This window comes from Tamandua tetradactyla, chromosome 6 (assembly GCF_023851605.1).
Source record: "Tamandua tetradactyla isolate mTamTet1 chromosome 6, mTamTet1.pri, whole genome shotgun sequence".
NCBI lineage: Eukaryota > Metazoa > Chordata > Mammalia > Pilosa > Myrmecophagidae > Tamandua > Tamandua tetradactyla.
The window spans coordinates 165,415,787-165,439,306 of NC_135332.1; the positions used below are offsets into that span (position 1 = coordinate 165,415,787).

General features: G+C 38.2%; 1 long non-coding RNA gene across 6 annotated transcripts in view; it reads left to right on the forward strand.

Moving 5' to 3' along the window:
* The window catches only part of LOC143689000 (uncharacterized), a 221,443-nt gene that overhangs the window by 20,360 nt on the left and 177,563 nt on the right, over positions 1–23,520 (forward strand). For 2 of the 6 annotated variants that reach the window (XR_013178444.1, XR_013178445.1), the window contains exons 1-4: positions 4,590–4,723; positions 7,328–7,479; positions 8,714–8,830; positions 14,593–14,652. This is a non-coding gene — a long non-coding RNA (uncharacterized LOC143689000). Of the gene's footprint in view, positions 1–4,589; positions 4,724–6,264; positions 6,716–7,327; positions 7,480–8,713; positions 8,831–14,592; positions 14,653–23,520 lie in introns of those variants that run through there. The other 4 variants (XR_013178449.1, XR_013178446.1, XR_013178450.1 and 1 more) reach the window with 4 other exon arrangements.

Here is a 23,520-nt window from a genome sequence, read left to right on the forward strand (position 1 = left end):
AAGCTATTGTGTATACCCCAGAAAAGCCATGTCCTTTAATCTTCATTCAGTATTGCTGGGTGGAATCTTTTTAATTGTTTCATGGAGATATGACCCACCCAATTGTGGGTAGTAACTTTTGGTTAGGTAATTTCCATGGAGATGTGGAGATATGTCTTTACCCATTCAAGGTGGGGTTACTTACTGGAGCCCTTTAAGAGGAAACCACTTTGAAAAAAGCTTTAGAGCAACCAGAAATGACAGAGCCAACAGAACAGATTGAGCCCCTGGGGAAGCTGTTGAAAAAGCTTGGAGAGAAAGCTAGCAGACCTTGGCCATGTTCCTTTCCAGCTGAGAGAGAAATTCCGAACATTAATGGCCTTCTTGAACCAAGGTATCTGTTCTAGTTTGAAAGCTATTGGAATGCAATGTACCAGAAATGGGATGGCTTTTAAAAAGGGGAATTTATTAAGTTGCAAGTTTATAGTTCTAAGGCTGTGAAAATGTCCAAATTAAGGCACCAACAAGACATTGCCTTCACTTAAGAAAGGCCGAGGAAGTTTGGGGTTTCTCTCTCAGCTGGGAGGGCATGTGGTAATGTCTGGTAGCTTTCTCTCCCAGCTTCTTGTTTCATGTATCTTCCCTGGGGCCTTTTTCTTTTCTTCATCTCCAAAGGTCTCTGGCTGTTGGTTCTAGTGGCTTTCTAGCTTTTTCCAAAAATGGTTCCCTCTTAAAAGGGCTCCAGTGAGCAGCCCCACCTTGAATGGGCGAAGGCACATCACCATGGAAACCATCTAAACAAAAGTTACCACCCACAGTTGGGTGGGTCACAATCTCCATGGGAACAGTCAAAAAGATTCCACCCAACAATGGTAAGTGAGGATTAAAGTGGCTTTTCTAAGGTACACATCAGATTCAAACCAGCATACTTCTACTCTGAACTGCCTTGTTATGGGGGTACATAATCGCTCCAAACCAGCACAATATCTTTCTCTGGATGCCCTTATTTGGACATTTTTATAGCCTTGCCTTAATTTTGACATTTTCATGCTCTCAGAACTGTAAACTTGCAAGTTAATAAATTTTCCTTTATAAAAGCTGTTCTAGTTCTGGTACATTGCATTCTGACAGCTTTTACTTACTAATACAGTAGCTTTGTAATATGTTTTCAAGTCTGAAACTGTGAGACCTCCTACTTCCTTTTTCTTTCTCAAGATATTTTTAGCTATTCAGGGCATCTACCTTTCCCAATAAATTTGGTTATTGGATTTTGTATTTCTGCAAAGTAAGCCATTGAGATTTTAATTGGTACTGCATTCTACTCAAATTTATTTACAGATAATCTGTAAGTAAATTTGAGTAGAATTGACATCTTAACTATATTTAGTCTTCCAATCCGTGAACATGGTATACCCTTCCATTTATTTAGAGTTTCTGTGATTTCTTTTAGCAATTTCTTATAGTTTTCTGTGTATAGATCTTTTGTATCCTTAGTTAAATTTATTCCTAAATAATTTATTCTTTTTTTTTCTTGATTTCCTCCTCAGGTAACTCATTACTAGTGTATAGAAACACTACTGAGTTTTGGGTGTTGATCTTGTTACTCTGCTACTTTGCTCTTCTCATTTATTAGCTCTAGTAGCTTTGCTATAGATTTTTTTTGGATTTTCAACATATAGTACTCATGTCATATGTGAACAGTGAGAGTTTTACTTTTTCCTTTCCAACTCGGATGCCTTTTATTTCTTTTTCTTGTATAATTGCTTTGGCTAGAACTTCTAGCACAATGTTGAATAACAATGGTGACAGTGGGCATCCATGTCCTATTCCTGATCTTAGAGGGAAAGCTTTAAGGTGTATGATTCTTTTAATTTACTGCTGGATTCAATTTGCAAATATTTGTTGAGGATTTTCACATCTATATTCATTCAAAATATTGATGTGTAATTTTCTTTTCTTGTAGTTTCTTTGTCTGGGTTTGGTATTAGGGTGATGTTGGCTTCATAGAATGAGTTAGGTAGCTTTTCCTCCTTTTCAATTTTTTTGAAAAGAGTTTGAACAGGATTGGTACTAGTTTTTTCTTGAATGCTTGGTAGAGTTCACATGTGAAGCCATCTGGTCCAGGACTTTTCTTTTTTTGGGAGCTTCTTGATGACTGAGTCAATCTCTTTACTTGTGATGGTTGGTTGAGGTCATCTATTTCTTCTTGAGTCACTATTGGTTGTTTGTGCCTTTCTAGGAAGTTGTCCATTTCATCTACGTTGTGTAGTTTATTAGCATATAGTTGCTCATAGTATCCTCTCATTACCTCCTTTGTTTCTACTGGGTTAATGGTTATATCCCCTCTTCCATATCTGATTTTATTTATTTGCGTCCTCTCTCTCTTTTTTTGTCAGCCTAGTTAAGGGTCCATTGGATTTTCTCAAAGAACCAACTTCTGGTTTTGTTGATTTTCTCGATTGTTTTCATATTCTCAATTTCATTTATTTCTGCTTTGATCTTCGTAATTTCTTTCCTTTTGTTTGCCTTGAGGTCAGTCTGCTGGTGTTTCTCAAGTTCTTCCAAATCAACAGTTAATTCCTTGATTTTTGTTCTTTGTTTTTCTTCTTCTTCTTCTTTTTTTTTTTTTGGCTTGGGCAGGCTCCAGGAATTGAACCCGGATCTCTGGCATGGCAGTTGAGAATTCTGCCACTGAGTTACCATTGCACCGCCATCTTTCTTCTTTTTTAATATTGACATTTAAGGCAATAAAATTTCCTGGCAGCACTGCCTTTGCTGCATCCCATAAATTTTGATATGTTGTGTTTTCATTTTCATTTGCCTCAAGATATTTACTGATTTCTCTTGTAATTTCTTCCTGTATCCACTGTTGTTTAAGAATGTGTTGTTTTAGCCGCCATATATTTGTGAATTTTCTGGCCCTCTGCCTATTATTGATTTCCATCTTCATTCATTGTGATCTGAGAAACTGTTTTGTATAATTTCAACCTTTTTAATTTATTGAAATTTGCTTTTTGACCCAGCATATGATCTGTCCTTGAGACTGAGCCACGTGTACTTGAGAAGAGTGTGTATCCAGCTATTGTGGGGTGTAATGTTCTGTAAATGTCTGTTAAGCCTAGTTCATTTATTGTGTTATTCAAAATGTCTTGGAATGGCTTTTTTAAATGGATAAGAGAAAGAGTCTGGAGGAGTTGTGAGGTGCTTGATAGAGAAGACCTAGAATTCTTTGTGAGACTGTTGGTAGTAGTGTGGACTCTAAAGATAATTCTCATAAGGCCTTAGACAGAAATGATGCGTATATTATTGCAAACTGGAAGGAAGATGATCCTTGTTTCAAAGTGGCAAAGAATCTGGCAAAATTGACCATTGGTTTTAGATGCAAGACAAATTTTAAAAGCCATGATTTTGGATATTTAGCAGAAGAGATTTCCAAATTAAATGTGAAAAGTGCAGCCTGGTTTCTCCTTGCAACTTATAGTGAATTGTGACAGGAAAGAGATAAGTTGAGAATTGAACTCTTGGGTACAAAAAAACAGAAATTGATGGCCTGGAAAATTCTGGGCTTCCAGAAATGGAGACCCCAGAGAATCGTGCCCCATGTGAGGATTTAATCATACATAGAACCAATCAGGCATTTCATAAAAAGCCAAGATTAGACATGGAGTTACCTTAGAAGGATTTGTGGAAAGTCCTATTGTCTGGTGGCTATAATCCCTGCCTGCTACACAGAAAACCAACAAGCGTGCTTTGGGATCTGTATAAATATAAACACTGCCAGTCTGGACTAAAAGGGACAGAAAAAGGACAAACTGAAGAAAAAATAACTTCAAAGACAGAGAGCCATGGAAGCTAAGGTCTGAAGCCAAGAAAACTTGGGCCAGCAGAGCAGATCTACCCATGCACTTGGAGAGGGTGAGTTTTCCCTTAAGGCAGAGGGCAGGAGTTTCAGTGCCTTAGGCCTCAAAGGGCAGAACACATTCTTTTGGGATTGGGGATAGCCTGGTTGCCACCCATTGTTCTGAAGGGATTGTGCCTGTGCCTTGGGGATGGCAGATATCCCAGGTGCTGCCCTGATGTTTGAAGAGGGTGGAGCTGAGAAAAAGGTAATTTTCTCAGTGTCCCCCAAGGTTGCATTTGGAGAGAGCTAGTGTGCCGTGTAGGCCCTTGAAAAGGGCGATACTACTGTTTTCTAAAGGCCCAAGCATTAATGACTCTTAGCCTTAGAAATCTAATGGAATTTGCCCTGCAGGTTTCCATAACTGTCTGGGTTCGGTGATCCCTGTGTTCCTTCCCATTTCTCCCTATGGCCATGGAAACATGTATCCTATAACTGCCCCTCCTTTTTATGTTCACAGCAGATAGGTTGTTCTGAGTTTAACAGGTCTGGAGCCAGGGAGTAGACCTAGGATAGACCCTCCTTGTAGCTGACTTTGATGAGATTTTGTACTGTTTCTGGCCTTGTATTGTATTTGAGTTGTTACTGAAATGGTTTAAGGCTTTGTGATGTTGTGATGGGGTGAGTATATTTTGCATTAGGAAAGAACATGTCTTTTGAAGGTTCAAAGGGTGGAATGTGCTGGTTTGAATTTGTTCTGTACCCCATAAAAGCCAGGCTCTTTAATCCTCATTCAGTATTGCTCCTCAGAAGTCACTGAAGAATCTTGGAGAGAAATCTAGGAGATGTTGCCACCTTTCCTTCTGAGAGAGAAACCCCGAACATCACTGGCCCTCTTGAGCTAAGGTATCTTTCCTTCTGTTCCTTAGTTTGGACATTTTTGTAGCCTTGCCATGATTTGGACATTTTCACGACTTTAGAACTGTAAAATTGCAACTTAAAAAATTTCCCTTTTTAAAAACCATTCCATTTCAGGTATATTGTATTCTGGCAGCTTTTACAAACTAAAACAGGAGGTATGTCCAGAGTGGCAATTCAGAATAGAGTAACTGTCTCCAGTGTTGATTAAGAAGTTAATAATCTTACCTGCCACTTTGAGTGTCTCCTGAGGCTCCTCTAGTTTGATGGTCAGATGTGATGTCAGCAGAGCTATAAGTGGCCTTGGGCACCCTCCGTCTTTTTCACTTGCTACAAGCAGGGCTTGAGGGGTGTCCCCACCCCCCTTTAGGAGACACTGCAGTCCCTGGGCCCCATGCCCATGTTGGTGGCACTTGGAGCAAGGCCCCCATGGAGCCCAAGGTCAAGATTGAAGTTTCTGGCATTGTCTCTGCCAGTTGCCCCCTGATCCACAGTTGAAGGCCCTAGAAGCTTGGAGCCACAACTAGAGGGGACAAGTTGCTTTTAACAGCTACTGCAATAAACTGAGCCTGTTTTCTGGTCTTTTGCTTACCTCCCTTTGCCCTCTCCTCCTCCTTGGCCTTTTCTTGATTGTTGATTCTTGGTTGACAGAAAAGGCAGTTTTAAATAGGTCATTAGTGGAAGTTTTGGGGCCCATGGAGAGTTTTGCAACTTTCTCCAAATGTCAGGACCACACTGGCTGATGAAATACATGCCTAGCAAAATCTGACCTTCCTGGAATCTGGGTTTACATTACTATACTTCTTTAGGGCTTCTACTAACCTCCCCTGGGATAGGGCTGGGTTTTCCTCTTCTTCCTGAGTGGTGTTCTTTAGCTTATCATAATTAACTGACTTGGTGGTTCCTTTTCGTATGTCTTTTTAACAAACAAGTCTTAAAAGGGGGTCACTAAGATCTTTTCCTTTAACGGAAATTGAGACATGAACATAACACAAGTGAACAAGTCCCTCTCAGGTCCTTGTCTTGATAGAGACCTATAACATCTGGGCATAGGGAATTTTTGACTACTTTCCCTGTCTTTTACAGACTCTGGGATTGTATTGTAATTGAGAGTCCCATTGGAGGGCTATGCTTCTCCATCTTTTAGCTTATATTTGTTAGGCACAGGGTCATTAAAGGATTTCACATGAGTCAGCGAGTTAAAGCTTAATAGTTTATTGCTAGAGAGAAATAGATTGACAGCCAAGGGAGAGCAGGCAGGTGGGAACCAGCAAAAACTGCTAGTGAAAGGAAAGGAAAAATGGCTCCAATTTTCTTTCTGACAACTTATGGTTTTAAAGAAAAAAACATGCCAATAATGGTAGGGGGTGATGTGTGGCTGCAGGCATCATGGGGAGATATCAGGCTGGTACAGATCATGACTTCATGCTCATGTTATCTGGTCTGGCCTCTAGTGGGTGGGGTGTTGTTTTGTGCTTACTATCTTGCTGTCACATCAGGTCCTATTAGAAAAGTTGCTGAGGGAGAGAAATGGAAGGGGCCCCCATGCCACAGAATCCATTTTGTATGTTAAATTTTATTTTCTGATACCTGACAATATTGACTGTTGTCATTTCCCATTTTCTCTGGAAAAGAAAGTAGAAGAACCACACTAGCACCAGTGTGACTGTGTGACATCCCAATGTGCATTGGAACTGAGCATTAGGGCATTTCACTCTCTGCTAGTCCAGTCTCTCGGGAGTTCAGTCACTGGGCATCCCCAGGACACCTTTCTTGAGAAATGTCTGAACCTACACATCTTGGGTATTTCCCAGGCCTTGTCTAGAAGAATTCCAGGAAACATTCTCGAGGAGTCCTTCCTCTCCACAGGTCCAATCTCTTGGGAACACGGGGATTAAATTGCCAGGCTTCCCCAGCATGTGTCGCTAGGTGACCCTGGGATATTCCTCCCATGGAGATGTCTAAACTTGTGCTCCCAAGGTAAGGGTGCTTGCCCAACCTCAGAAAGTCTTGGACAATGCTCCTGGGAAAGACTTTGTCCTCTAAGTTTCCTGTTTCCTGGGGGCTAAAAAAGCAAGCATGCTCTAGAAGGGAAGCTTTATATTTAGCTGCAGTGGGTCTCAGTAGAAACTGAACAATCAAGGCCTGAAGGGGAGACACTAACATTGGAAAATACCCAATTTCCATGGGCCTAAAGCAGAGGTGACTCCTTAGAATATCAAAGACAACTCCTTGTTTGGTACAAGAGTCCTTAGCTCAGAATCCTATTTACAAAAGGTAGACTGTCTCAGAAGGCACTGAAAGCCAGTCATAGGAGAGAAGGAGACTCTCATGGAGGTAGGGCAGAGGACCTCTGTCAAAGAGGTGGAAAGAGGAACATATCCCACAGAAGGAAGGATCTGAGGGGCATGGGAATTGTTTTAGGTAGGTGAGGATCAAGAGGTTCCCCAGAGGGGAGGAAAGGAGGGAGTATGGGGAAGTCTCAGAGAATCAAGGGGAAGTCCCCAATCAGGTCTCAAGGGCAGTATTACCCACTGCTCTGAGTCTGCCTCAATCTACACAGCATGGAGATGGGCTTCTGTCACCTCTCAGGACCCACAGAAACTTAGAGAGAAAGCCACTGGAATCAGAAGCTGAAAACAGTGCAACCCAGGAGCAAGAGACCAGGAGATGCCAGCCACGTATGGGCCTTCCTAGCTGACAGAGGTGTTCCAGATGCTGGCGGCCTTTTCTTCGGAGTCCAGGTATCATCCTGTTGGTACCTTAAAGTTGAACATTGTCACGGTCTTAAAACTGTAAATTTTAACCTAATAAATCCCCTGGTAAAAGCCAATCCATTTCTGGCATATTAAATTTTGGCAGTTTTAGCAAACTGAATTTTGGTTTTGTTACCAGAGAAGTGGGGTGCTACTATTTGCAAAGCTGAAATGGCTTTATAAATGGATAAGGGAAAGACTCAGGAAGAATTGTGAGATGCTTCGTAGAGAAGCATGTGGTCAAGTCTCCTGGTCAATAGCCATGACTTACTAGTCCACACTGTCTGGACTCACTGTTACATGGGCCCTTGCTTGGCTCCTCCTGGGGCATTCTGTCGCCAAGCTTCTACTCTCTGTACCAGCTGTCCAAGCATTTTTGTCTTCTCCAAAATGTCCCTCTCTTAAAGAATTCCATTAAGCTCATTCACCTTGAATGAGTGGGGTCACATCTCCATGGAAACAACCTGATCAAAAGATCCCACCCATAATAAATCTGCACTTACAAGATTAGATTAAGGGAGCATGGCTTTCCTCGGGTATATAACTATTTCAAACTAGCACAAGCGGCCTGCTGTTTTCTTCTGCCTTCTAGATCTTGAGCATGCAGTGGCAGCCTTAAAATGAAACCATATGAAAAGGGGATTCTGGAAAATGTTGCTTTAATATGTAATTCTGCGATATAGAAGAGAATGCAAAAAGAGATGACAGGGATGCTGCATCAGCACACATAGTACACCAAAGAGAGAGATTTTGAACTTCTTTAATGCTTGATGTGGTCTTTAATAATGATGCACTATCAGGGAAAATGGCAGATTTAAAGCAAAATCATTTTTGTATCTATTTTTTGAACAGTGAAGCCCCTTTCTAAACTTGTCTTATTATCAAGTCATCATATTATATTATATCATATTATCAAGTTTTACCAATAAAATCAAATAGCCTTCAATAAATATAGTCTATATATTAAATAACAAGACCAGCCAGTCCTTAACACCAATACTGAAAAGTCAGCTTCTCCTCTATAATTCCAACATCTCTTAAGCAAATTAACACATATACTGCACATTCCATTTGATGATCACAGATACACAAAGAGGTCAGAAATAATATTGTTATTTTACAGATGCAAAAATGAAATCCTAGAGAAAAATAATGCCTAATATACGTTATATGTGAGGGTTAGGCTAAGCATTTTGTCTACATTATTTTGTGTTCTTCACAGTTAAATGAGGAAGACACCAATATTATCAATATACAGATGAGGAAGAGTGAAGCATACACAGCTAAGTTAAATAGTCCAAGTATGCACAATTAGTGAGCAACAGACAAGCTCCAAAAGGTAAGCTCTTAGTCACTTTTCTACTTTCCAAAGCCTGATGTCCAAACCAGCATTCAAAGACAGTTCTCATGAAGTAAGGTCCACATATTGTCGATTAAAAATACATGGATCCAAATGAAAGAACTGTACATGATAGTGCTCCCTAAATCCTGGGATTCATTATTTGATGTCATCTACCAGTTATGCAAAGCTCATGTTGGATTTCAACTAGAAATTCCCAAATTTCCTTCCTCCCTGATGCCAATCAGTTGTTTTCTAAATAAAGTTGAAGGCGGTGTTTTCTGTTTTAACATATGAACTCACGGCCCCATTGAAACTTGTTATTTGGAACAATTTTAAACAAATAAACAATTATTTCCAAGCATTTTTAAAGCGTTGGCAGTTCTGAAAGTAGTAAATGTGACTGATAGTGAGAACAGACCAGAAGGCAATCTCTTCCTCAGTGTTGGGTTGCAGAGGGCACATCTTCCAATCCTTTAATTCTTCCTCTGAATAATCTCTGTATTTTCAACTCTGAATTGTAGCATTCTAAGAAATTCACATTTATGAAGTCCTAAATTTGTGCCAAGGACCATACTAGGTGACTTACAAAAGTATTTTCTCATCGAGTTCTAACAACAGCTTTAGAAATGTCTACCTAGTATCCCCCAAATTTAAAACGAGCAAGCTGAGATAGAGATACTAAGAATATTGCTCAGGTTCCCATGATCAGCTAAGTCATATTTGTCCCCAAGTCTTTCTGACTTTGTGCTGGTTTGTAAGGATGTATGTACCCTAGAAAAGCCATGTTTTAATCAAAATCCCATTTCATAAAGGCAGAATAATCCCTATTCAATACTGTATGTTTGAATCTGTAATTAGATCATCTCCATGGAGATGTAACTCAATCAAGAGTGGTTGTAAAGGTGGACTAGATGGAGACATGTCTCCACCCATTTGGGTGGGTCTTGATTAGTTTACCGGAATCCTATAAAAGAGGAAACATTTTGGAGAATGGCAGAGATTTCTGAGAGAGCAGGGAATGACACGAGAAGCAGAGAGTCCACGAGCCAGCGACCTTTGGAGATGAAGAAGGAAAACGCCTCCCAGGGAGCTTCATGAAGCAGGAAGCCAGGAGAGAAAGCTAGCAGATGATGCCATGTTCGCCACATGCCTTTCCAGATGAGCAGGAAACCCTTGCCCTGTTTGCCATGTGCCTTCTTACTTGAGAGAGAATCCCTGAACTTCATCGGCCTTCTTGAACCAAGATATCTTTCCCTGGATGCCTTATATTGGCCATTTCTATAGACATATTTTGATTGGGACATTTTCTCAGCCTTAGAACTTATACTAGCAACTTATTACTCCTGTTTTTGAAAGCTGTTCTGTTTCTGGTATATTGCATTCCAGCAGCTAGCAAACTAGAACAGATTCCAAGGTCCATTCTCTTTCTGGGGTATCAGGCTGTATCCTGATGTCCGGGCAATGAGGCCTTGCCACCACTTTTCATCTTCTCCTCACTCCTCTCTACATTTTAGCCCCTGTCCCTTGACTTCCCCACGAGAGCTTTCTGAAGGGCATATGCCAAATTCTGTGTCCTTCCTTTGAACCAATAATTTTTTTTCTTTACTCATTTGCTACAAGCATTTAATTTCCTCTTTTATTACCTCCAACCATCTTTGGAAACTCTCGGTCAGTTCTTGCTGACAAAGGAGATGTAACATTGTAAGTTGGAGGGTAGGTTTTGTGTGTGTGTGTTTATTACCTGCTAATGACCAAAGACCCTGGACTGACCCTATGACTGAACAAATAGGTTTAAACAGAATACAATTTACATGAAATGATTTTTAGAGCTGATTGGCTTTTTTGTTACTAAGAGACAACAAAAAGGGTTGAAACTTCCTTGAACCAGACATTGATCTTTTACAGATGAACAGTATGGGAAAGGGTCAGCTGGAAACTGTGGACCACATGTTTGTCATCTGGAAATAAGATCCCTGGTGCCTTCTTTGATATTATGAAATCCTTCAAGTTTTATTCAAGTTTCAGTTTTTTTTTAAATTTTTTTTATTAATCAAAAAAAGAAAAGAAATTAACACAACATTAGAAATCACTCCATTCTACACATGCACTCAGTAATTCTTAGTGTCATCACATAGATGTATGATCATCATTTCTTAGTACATTTGCATCGATTTAGGAAAAGAACTAGCAAAACAACAGAAAAAGATATAGAATGTTAATATAGAGAAGAGAATTAAAATAATAATACTAATAAAAAATATATATATATAAAAAGGAAAAAGAGAAAAAACAAAAACAAAAGATACAAACAAACAAACAAAAAACTATATTTCAGGTGCAGCTTCATTCAGTGTTCCAACCTAGTTACATTACACTTAGATATTATTGTGCTGTCCATTTTGAGTTTTTGTATCTAGTCCTGTTGCACAGTCTGTATCCCTTCAGCCCCAATTACCCATTATCTTACCCTGTTTCTAACTCCTGCTGGTCTCTGTTACCAATGATATATTCCAAGCTGATTCTCGAATGTCGGTTCACATCAGTGGGACCATACAGTATTTGTCCTTTAGTTTTTGGCTAGACTCACTCAGCATAATGTTCTCTAGGTCCATCCATGTTATTACATGCTTCATAAGTTTAGTCTGTCTTAAAGCTGCATAATATTCCATCGTAGGTATACGCCACAGTTTGTTTAGCCACTCGTCTGTTGATGGACATTTTGGCTGTTTCCATCTCTTTGCAATTGTAGATAATGCTGCTATAAACACTGGTGTGCAGTGTTTTTTCCCTTAAGTCCTTTGAGTAGATACCTAGCAGTGGTATTGCTGGGTCGTAATCCATTCTGCCATTCTATGTCTTTTGATTGGGAAATTCAGTCCATTAACTTTTAGTGTTATTACTGTTTGGATAATATTTTCCTCTACCATTTTGGCTTTTGTATTATATATATCATATCTGATTTTCCTTCTTTCTACACTTTACTCCATACCTCTCTCTTCTGTCTTTTCGTATCTGACTCTAGTGCTCCCTTTAGTATTTCTTGCAGAGCTGGTCTCTTGGTCACAAATTCTCTCAGTGACTTTTTGTCTATAAATGTTTTAATTTCTCCTTCATTTTTGAAGGACAATTTTGCTGGATACAGAAGTCTTGGTTGGCAGTTTTTCTCTTTTAGTAATTTAAATATATCATCCCACTGTCTTCTAGCTTCCATGGTTTCTGCTGAGAAATCTACACATAGTCTTATTGGGTTTCCCTTGTATGTGACAGATTGTTTTTCTCTTGCTGCTTTCAAGATCCTCTCTTTCTCGTTGACCTCTGACATTCTAACTAGTAAGTGTCTTGGAGAACGCCTATTTGGATCTATTCTCTTTGGGGTGCGCTGCACTTCTTGGATCTGCAAATTTAGGTCTTTCATAAGAGTTGGGAAATTTTCAGTGATAATTTCTTCCATTACTTTTTCTCCTCCTTTTCCCTTCTCTTCTCCTTCTGGGACACCCACAACACGTATATTTGTGCGCTTCATATTGTCATTCAGTTCCCTGATCCCCTGCTCAAGTTTTTCCATTCTTTTCCCTATAGTTTTTGTTTCTTTTTGGGATTCAGATGTTCCATCCTCCAGTTCACTAATTGTAGCTTCTGTCTCTTTAGATCTACCATTGTAGGTATCCATTGTTTTTTCCATTTTTTCTTCTTTGTCCTTCACTCCCATAAGTTCTGTGATTTGTTTTTTCAGTTTTTCTATTTCTTCTTTTTGCTCAGCCCATGTCTTCTTCATGTCCTCCCTCAATTTATTGATTTGGTTTTTGAAGAGTTTTTCCATTTCTGTTCATATATTCAGCATTAGTTGTCTCAGCTCCTGTATCTCATTTGAACTATTGGTTTGTTCCTTTGACTGGGCCATATCTTCAGTTTTCCGAGCGTCATCCATTATTTTCTGCTGGTGTCTGGGCATTTGATCAGATTTCCCCGGGTGTGGGACCCGGCTGGTTGTAAGGTTTTTCTGTGAAATCTCTGGGCTCTGTTTTTCTTTTCCTGCCCAGTAGGTGGCGCTCGTGGCGTTCGTCTGTCTGCGGGTCCCACCAGTAAAAGATGCTGTGGCTCCTTTAACTTGCCAATCCGAATCTCGCAGTCGGCCCAGGAAACCGCGCGTGGAGGGGGGGGTCTCCGGCCGCCGCGGCTTGGGGGACTGCTGGTCCAAATTGCCCAGCTGGCCCGAGATGCCAAGCATGGCAGGAGGGCCCTGCTATCCAACGTTCCCAGTCAGACCGGGGAGCCACGTGCGTGGAGGGGACCCCAGTCGCCAGCCGCCCTCGCCAGGAAAACGCGCGCCCCTCAGGTATCTCACCGCAGCGGATTCTCCCTGCCCATTCAGCCGTTCCAGAATGGGGTACGCTGTCTTTTTGGTCTCTGTCGTGGCTCCGGGAGCTGTTTCGTATTGTTTCTGTTTCTTTAGTTGCTTTTCTGGAGGAGGAACTAAGACCCGTGCGTCTTACTAAGCTGCCATCTTCTCCGGAAGCTCAAGTTTCAGTTTTTGACACATAGCTTTGGGTTGGTAAGAAAGGAGAATAACTGGCTATATTCCAACCAAGAAAGATGGAGTATAAAAAATTAAAAAAAAATTAATAAAAAGAAGGGGTTAGAGAAATGTTATGTGAAAACAGACTTAGGAGGGAACTTAATCCCTGGTAATTCTCACCCATCCTTTTTATGGACTTGCTCATCCAGCAAATATTACTCAAATCTTGTTCTTCGTTTTGAGTGGTAACTCCTTCCCAGATGCCCCAAGGCCCTGTGTATAGATGGTCTGGGCTCACCCTCCCAGTGTCAGTCATGTCATGTCCCTACATGATCTTTCTTCATTTCTTCTTGGTCCCCTCCCCACTACCATCATAATTCACCCTGTAGAGCAACCTATTATGCTCTCTCATTCTGAAAAAATGACAGATGAGCACTTAATTATGATTATTATTCTGGTTAGTAATAATGAAGCCATCAAAACTCAGGACTCCTCTCGTCCAGTGGTCTTTCCATTTTTGAAGATACTTGTTGGGGCAACTTAATTAAAAGGAAACTAAAAGTATCTAATAACCATCGCCTTTGTCCTTTGCAGAGCATATCTAGGGAAAGTCCCTTAGGTATAATGTCTAGGGGCAGGAGGGATCTGAGGGACAGTGAGGGAAGCTGCTCTGAGAGCTGGTGTGAAGGGACAAAAGGCAAGAGGAGAGTGATATTGAAGCATTTATTACCCCAGTCCTCCTCACCTTTACTCAAGTTAGTGGCATTCTTCTATCAAATATTGATGTTTCTCTCCAAACAGAGTATGTCTTCTGTTTCCTGTCTGGAACCTGGCTAGTGTAGATCCCCTTTCAATATAATAACTTTATGGTTTTTGTGGAAATGCATATGTGAAAGTATAAGGGAAATGGATTGGAAAAATGTGTACTAGGGCAGACAGAAAAAAAAGGAATTTGGGCCTGGGGATGTGTGCAAAGGAAATCTCAACTTTATCTGTAATATTACATTCCTTATAGTAAAAATATATAAACATTTGAAAAATACAGTTCTCAATGGTGAGCACATGGTTATTTGCTGTGTTTTTCTCTGTCTGAACTTTTGAAAGATCCTATTCTCCATTTTATTCATACTTTCAAGTAAGGTGAGAGTGAGATGTATAAAATGGCAAGAGTTTGTTCTTTAGGAATGTTTGTGATACTGTAAATAGATAATATTCTTCTTCTGAGTTGTGCTTTTATTTTCAGAGCTTTTTAACATGCATCACTTCATCAATTTGGCCACCGGATGGGAAAGAAGATTTCCTGGTAGGTATGAGAGGCTGTGGGAAGCCTACGCCGCAAATAAACAGAACCACGGCAATTAGATTAAGGAGTATTACCATGGTTAATTAAAATGGATAACCAATTCTGGGCTCCAAAAGGAAATTCCAATTTTGCCTACTTTTCTTGTGGTTTATTGTTAAACCAGTGCCCATCTTACTACATTGCCATTTCATGAGCACTTACTAAGTATGTGCTAGGGATTTGTGTATGTTATCTCTAGCCTTCAAAACAACAGCTTTCCCCCCTCATTTTAAGATGAAAACACTGAAATTCAGCCAGGTTAAAATAAATGCTTTGGCCAAGAACATGGCGTGTAAGTGGCAGAGCTGGTATTTAACTCAGGTAATGCCCATTCTACTAGGGGACCGTATCACTTTCCTTCATTTAGCCCATTAATCTGGGGTAAATCTAGTCGCTCTTCCAAACTAACCTATTCTTTAAATTGAACCTATCCTAACTCCTAATAGAATCTCAAATAATATTCTCTCTCAGCATAAAGCTAATGTTGGGGCAGAGCAGATGTTTTCTTCAGATGGTGTTCTGTGCCTTTTACAGGGATCTTGAGCAAGATTACAAACAGCACGATCATTAATCATGCAAGTTGTTCCCATCTGTAAAAATGTCAATGAATTACATTGCTCAGAGCCCAAGTGGAAATGGCCAAGTCTCTGGCATTATATATTGTGAACAATTCTAAATTAGTGTGAAACCACCTACTCTCAGTAATTCAAGCCAGTGAAAGGAAGTAATGGGGCACTTAATTGAAAATAGCAGACAATACCCACCTCTTTGATAATTGCTTTTGGAATGTTTTATATGATTTGGACAAGGGAAATTTTCCATTTCCTAATTAAATATTTTCTTAGGCTTATATAAGAACGAATTGCACTCCCTAAACTCTCCTAGGAGAAAAAAGGAGGAAGTGGCCTCATGTGCTAGTTAGTATGAAAGAAAAAATTTGAAGCCCAGGGTGAAATGCTGGACTGTGTAATTCAAACATAAATAATAGACAGAGTGATCTATCTCACCATAGCTTTCCTCAGATTTTTCATTGTTTATGTTTGGTTTCTGCCAACTGTTAATGAATGCATTAAAACCATTAACCATTTCTTCCCAGTTATTTTGCTGAACATTCTTAATCAGTATCTTCACTCCACATGTGCATATGAAAGCAACTTGTGTTCAAATCAATGATCCTAAAATATCTGACATTTTGCTTTCTTACATTGAGTAGTTAAAGCATTCTTTCACATTACCCTCCTTTAAGTCCTACTAACAGAATTTGCTTAGTAAACATTTTCTTGCTGATGATTCAGTGATCTACTTCACGCCTTGGAGAATGATAAATTATACAGTAATGTGAAACAACTTGAAGTTTTACTTTATTAATAAATGTATTGTAATATCAAGTGCTGATGTGTTGGAAGTGTGTATGGGTAAATTGCATATTTGTAGGTACATGTAAAATGTACACACATGTACATATTAAATATATGTTTGTGTGTATATACAATTGTTCTATGTGACCCTCTTGAAGGTTTTTGTTTTGTTTTTTTACTAGTAATGCTTTTCTACCAACAAACTGTATTTTATAAATATGATTTTTTAAGAAGCTCTTGAGATATATTAATTACAGATATTGAAGGTAAAATGCAAAAATTCGTTTGCTAGATTCTACCATGTTCTAATATGTGAGAATATCTGAGTAATTGATTAAAATTATTTTTATAAATTTTATATATAAATGTATATATTTTATACATTACATATAAAATGTTTTTATATATGTTTTTGGTAGAGTTCAAATATAACCACCACAGTGAATGCCAAGCATGCATGCATTTAGTAGAACTCTCTTTCAAGCTCTTGTGGGGATGGGTAACAATTTGGTGAAAAAGTACAAGTTGAGCAATTCGAAAGACTAAAAAGATATTTATTGCTATGACAACAATAACCATAGACTGGATTGAATGATCAAGTGTGCTAAGCATGTAATTTATTATTATTTTATTTGATGCTTAGGATTATATAGGAAATAAGGTAGGTCAAGTCTATATTCATTAAACTTGTTATTTTTGAGAGCTTACCATGGGCCAGGTTTTATCACCTCCAACTTACAAACAAGGGAACTGAGTCTGAGAGAGTAAGTGATGCTCAAGTCACATAAATAGCAACTCAGGGCAGGGATTAGAATGGGAACCATCTGATTCTCAATCTGGGCTGTTTTATTGGTAGTGGGATTGCTTCTCTAGGTTTAGTAGAAGCTTTAGGATGGCAAGCTCTCTGCCTTCAACCAGAGCTAAGAGGGAGCCATCTCTATAGCTTCTGATTGACATAAAAATAAACTGAAGTGGAATGTATGGATGGGGTGTTGGACACTGACTCTTTTGGAGCAATTAGGTAATTTGGACAAATTATTTAGCATTTCTTCACCTCCTTTTCTTCATCTGTAACATGGGAAAAGTAACATTCCTCATAGGACTGATGTGAAAATTGAATATATTAGTAAAGGTAGAGCTGTATGTATTTCGTTCTTAATAAATGTTGACTATTATTCTTAGTAGTAGTAGTGATATGGGAGTAATTTTAACCTTACCCTGTGCTTTTCCTTTTGCCCTGTCCTGATTCTTGGCTGGTCCCAGCATCTACTTATCCCACAACTCTCTGTGTCTTTTATTTTTGCTTATTGATGAGGTGCTTCTTTTTTATGTTCCCACTCAACTTTCAAAACTTTCCTTCTGAGAAGCTCTTCAAAATCTTCTTTGGAGTAATCTCTTGAACCAAAGCAACATTGTCAGACAGCTTGCATTTAATCACCATTACCAATCATCTACTTTAGGTCTAAATGATTTAATTTTGAAACATAATCCTTGGTTGCTGAGGCCATGTTGCTTTCTTTATAGTATAATCTTTTTTTTTATTTGTAAAATATAACATATACATATATACAAGAAAAGAAAGAAAAATCAATAATTTTCAAAGTACATGACAAGTAGTTACAGAATAGATTTCAGAGTTTGTTATGGGTTACCCTTCCACTATTTCAGATTTTTCCTTTTAGCTTCTTCAAAACACTGGAGGCTAAAAGAGTATCAATATAGTGATTCAGCAGCCGTACTCATTTATTAAATCCTATTTTCTCTGTTATAACTCCTCCTTCTCCTGAATCTATAGGGGTCTTTGGGCAATACTCATTCCTACTTTTTTATTTTAATAAGGGATAGGGGGATGTAATTCGTTGATTATCCTGGAGAGACTGGTCGCTCTAGGTTTCAGGATTTATCTGGCCTAGGAACCCTCTAGATGTTATAGGTTTCAGGAGAATAAACTTAGTGCATGAAAGTTTTATAGAGTCTTAGAGCCCTAGGTGTTCTTAAAGAATTAACAGTAATGATGTTGGTTGGAGTTTGGCAAACCATAGGAATTAGCAATATCTACCTGAAGTTTGCATAAGAGTAGCCTCCAGAATAGCCTTTGGACTCTGTTTGAACTCTTCCAGCCACGGATACCTTATTTTATTACACTTCTTTTGCCCCTTGTGGTCAGGAAGGTGTTGTCGATCCCATGGTATCAGGACCGGACTTATCCCCAGGAATCATGTCCTACATTGTCAGGGAGACTTTCACCCTGAATGTCATGTTCCGTGTAAGGAGGAGGGTAATGATTTTCCTTGCAGTGTTGGGCTTAGAGAGAGAAAGGCCAACAGAAAAGATTTCCTGGAAGCAACTCCTAGGCCTCATTATGGGTAGTCTTAACTTCTTCACTACAGAAATAAGTTTCATAAGGGCAAGCTCTAAAACCAAGGGCTTGGCCTATTTTCTTATAAATCTCCAATGTTTGAGAGGGTTCCAGGGGTTTCCCAGATAGGAAAGTTTAATAGTTACATATTTTTCCTTCGGTCCCTCAAGGGACTCTACCAATACTTATTATCAGCCCACCATAGTCTGAGGTGTATTCAATTATTACATTAAGCTATACAGGATTACAAGGCCTCGTTCCCATTCTGGGCTCCATGAGTTTTGGGTTATTTAAATGAGCTATCCAGACAGGTTGATTTAGATTGTGTATGGAAAATTTAGGTTCCAGACACAATAAACCTCTTGCTTTTGATCTCATACAGTAGTTGAAGGTCTAGAGTACAAACATTATTATCTTTTTCTTTCCATATTTTTTATTTAAGAAAACAAACAATACACTTAGAACCACCAAAAATGGATACTAGCTAGCTTAACCATAGGCATATTTAAACAAAGTATCCATATAATCATTATAAAGCCTGTGTTTGTACAATAAGTTTCATAAACCAATTTAAAATTAAGGCAAGAAGGAAAAAAATCTACAAATTCAGACAGCAAATTTCTTAAATTCTAAGTATTAAAAACTAACTTACCATTTGATCAGTTGTCAAAACTGTGAATGTTCTCAAAATATCAAGTAGAAAGTTATTACAAATATCCACATTGCTATAGTAATGACCTATGTTACTAAATATTTTCCTTATTTCAGAAAACTGTGAAGATACAAATATTTTTACAGTTAACATATGGAAATCTTAACCACATAAAATGGATATCTTAGTTAGGTTATCCATAGGCATATTTAAAAAAAATCTAAATAATCATCATAAAGCCTGTTTGTGCAATATTTTTCATAAACCAATTTAAAATTAAAACAAGGAAGGAAAAAATCTATAAATACAGATATCAGAGTTACTTGAATTCTAAACATTAAACAGTATCTTAAATACCATTTGATTAACTCTCAAAACTGTGTGCATTCTCAAGATATCAAGTAAAAAGTTATTACAAATATCAGCTTTGCTATAGTAGTGAGTTATGTTACTAAATAGTTTCAAATTTTTGATTTCAGGAATTTATTTTATCTATTATTACTATAACTGCCTATAGTTTTTAAAATGTTTTTTAGTTGTAAAATATAGCATATATATACAAAGAAAAGAAAGAAAAAAGCAATAATTTTCAAAGCACACTTCACAAGTAGCTACAGAACAGTTCCCATAGTTTGTCATGGGCTACCATGCCCTCAACTGAGATTTTTCCTTCTAGTTGCTCTAAAACACTGGCAGCTTTATCAGTCATAAAAAGTGGAATCATACAGCATCTGCCCTTTTGTGTCTGACTTAGTTCACTCAGCATTATGTCCTCAAGGTTCATCCACGTTGTCCATGTTTTGGGACATCATTTTGTCTAAACACTACATAATATTCCATTGCATGTATATACCACATTTTGTTTATCCACTCATTTGCTGATGGAGACCTAGATTATTTCCATCTCTTGGCAATTGTGAATTGTGCCTCTATGAACATTGGTGTGCAAATGCCTGTTCGTGCCACTGCCCTCAAATCTTCTGGGTATATACCGAGTAATGGTATTGCTGAATCATAGGGCAACTCAACATTTAGTTTTCTGAGGAATCACCAAACTGATTTCCACAGCAGCTGAACCATTTTACACTTATTCCCAACAGTGAATAAGTGTTTCAATTTCTCTGCATCCTCTCCAACGTTTGTAATTTTCTATTTGTTTAATAGCAGCCATTCTTATAGGTGTTAGGTGATATCTCATTGTAATCTTGATTTGTATTTCCTGTCCCGTATGCTAATGAGGATAATCATCCCTTCTTGTGTATTTTAGACATTTGTATTTGCTCTTTGGAAAAGTGTCTGTTCATGTCCTTTGCCCGTTTTATAAGTGGGTTGTTTGTTCTTTTGTTGTTGAATTGTATAATTTATTTATGTGCACAGGATATCAAGTCTTTTCTGATATGTGGTTTCCAAATATTTTCTCCCATTGAGTTGGCTCCTTGTGCCAGTTTGAAAGGATGTGTGTACCCTAGAAAAGCCATGTTTTAATCTTAATCCCATTTTGTAAAGGCAGCTGTTTCTTCTAATCCCTATTCAGTAGTGTATGTTTGAATCTGTAATTAAATCATCCCCCTGGAGGTGTGACTCAATCAAGAGTGATCATTAAGCTGGATTAGGTAGAGACATCTCCACCCATTTAGGCCTTGATTAGTTTACTGGGATCCTATAAAAGAGGAAATATTTTGGAGAATGTGAGAGATTTCTGAGAGAGCAGAGAATGACATAGCCACGAGAAGCAGAGAGTCTACCAGCCAGCAACCTTTGGAGATGAAGAAGGAAAACGCCTCCTGGGGAGCTTCATGAAACAGGAAGCCAGGAGAGAAAGCTAGTAGATGATGCTGTGTTTGCCACATGCCTTTCCAGATGAGCAAGAAACCCTGACTGTGTTTGCCATGTGCCTTCTCACTTGAGAAAGAAACCCTAAACTTCATCGGCCTTCTTGAACCAAGATATCTTTCCCTGGATGCCTTAGATTGGACATTTTTATAGACTTGTTTTAATTGGGACATCTTCTCAGCCTTAGAACTATAAACTAGCAACTTATTAAATTCCCCCTTTAAAAGCCATTCCATTTCTGGTATATTGCATTTTGGCAGCTAGCAAACTAGAACACACCTCTTCACCTCTTTGACAAAGTCCTTTGAGGCACAGAAGCTTTTGATTTCAAGGAGTTGCCATTTATTTTTTTTCTTTTGTTGCTTGTGCTTTGGGTGTAAAGTTTAAGAAGCTACCTCCTGTTACTAGGTCTTGAAGATGTTTCCCTATATTTTCTTCTAGGAATTTTATGGTACTAGCTCTTATATTTAGGTCTTTGATCCATTTTGAATTAATTTTTATATAACGTGTAAGGTAGGAGTCCTCTTTCATTCTTTTGGCTATTGATATCCAGTTTTCCCATGCCCATTTATTGAAAAGGCTATTCTGGCCCAGTTCAGTGGATTTGGGGGCTTATTGAAAATCAGTTAACCACAGATTTGGTGGTCTATTTCTGCACACTGAATTATATTCCATTAGTCAGTACTTCTATCTTTGTGCCAGTACCATGCTGTTTTGACCACTGTGGCTTTATAGTAAGCTTTAAAGTCAGGATGTGTTAGTCTTCCCACTTCACTCTTCTTTTTTAGGATATCTTTAGCTATTTAAGGTTTCTTTCTCTTCTAAATAAATTTGATAACTAGCTTTTCTAAGTCTTCAAAATAGGTTGTTGGAATTTTGATTGGAATGGCATTGAATCTGTAGATCAATTTGAGTAGACTTGACATTTTAATGACATTCAACTTTCCTATACATGAGCACAGACTGTCTTTCCATCTATTTAGGCCTTTGATTTCTTTTAGCAATGTTTTGTGGTTTCTTGAGTACAGGTCCTTGACATCCCTGGTTAGTCAAAGATATTTGATTCTTTTGGTTGCTGTTTTAAATGGATTTTTTTCCTTAATTGTCTCCTCAGGTCATTCATTACCTATGTAAAGAAATATTATTGATTCTTTTTACATTAATCTTGTACCCCACCACTTTCCTGAATTTGTTTATTAACTCAAGGAGCTTTGTCATAGATTTCAGTTTTCTGAGTATAGAATCATATCGTTTGCAGATAATGAAAGTTTTACTTCTTCCTTTCCTATTTGGTTGCCTTTTATTTTTTTCTCCGACTAATTGCTCCAGCTAGGACTTGTTGAATAATGGTGGTGACAGTGAGTATCCTTGTCTCGTTCCCAATTTTAGGGGAGTGCTTTCAATCCCTCACCATTAAGTATGATGCTAGCTGTGCGTTTTTCATATATCCCTTTTATGATATTGAGGAAGTTTCTTACAATTCCTACCTTTTGAAGTGTTTATCAGAAAAGGATGCTGAATTTTGTCAAATGCTTTTTGGCCTCAATCGATAGGATCATGTGATTTTTTTCCCTTTTGATTTGTTAATGTGCTGTATTGCATCGATTTATTTTCTTATACTGAACCACCCCTCCATTCCCAGTATAAAGCCCACTTAGTTATGATGTTTAATTCCTTTACTATATCATTGGTTTCTATTTGCTAGTATTTTGTTGAGAATTTTTGCATTATGTTCATTAGGGAGACTGTTCTGTAGTTTTCCTTTCTTGTAATGTCTTTATCTGATTTTGGTATCGGAGTGATGTTAGCTTCATAAAATGAGTTATATAGCTTTCCTTCTTCCTCATTTTTTTTTGGAAGAGTTTGAGCAGATTGGTATTAGTTCTTTTTGGACTGTTTGATAAAATTCCCCTGCGAAGCCATATGGTCCTGGGCTTTTCTTTGTAGGAAGCTTTTTGATGACTGATTGAATATCTTTACTTGTAATTGGTTTGTTGAGCTCTTCTATTTTTTCTTGAGTCAATGTAGGTAGTTTGTGTGTTTCTAGGAATTTGTCCATTTCATCTAAGTTGTCTAGTTTGCTGGCATATAGTTGTTCATAGTGTCCTCTTATGATTTTTAAAATTTCTTCAGGATCCATGGATTATGACCCCCCTCTCATTTCTGATTTTGTGTTCTCTCTTTCTCTTTGTCAGCCTAGCTAGGGGCCATCAATTTTATTGATTTTCTCAAAGGACAAACTTTTGGTTTTGTTGTTTCTTTCTATTGTTTTTTTCTTTTTTGTTATTGTTTTCCAGTTCATTTATTTCTGCTTTAATCTTTGTCATTTCTCTTCATCTGTTTGCTTTAGGGTTAGTTTAGTGTTCTTTCTCTAATTTCTCTAGGTGAGCAGTTAAGTCCTTGATTTACGCTCATTTTTCTTTTTAAACATAAGACAATAGATTTCCCTCTCAGCACAGCCTTTGCAGCATTCTGTAAGTTCTGATATTCTTATTTTCATTCATCTCCAGCTATTTTGTGATTTCTTTAGCAATTTCTTCTTGGACCCACTGATTATTTAAGTGTGTTGTTAAGGGTAGTTCCACGGTAGAATTCTTGCCTGCCGTATGGGAGACCTGGGCTCGATT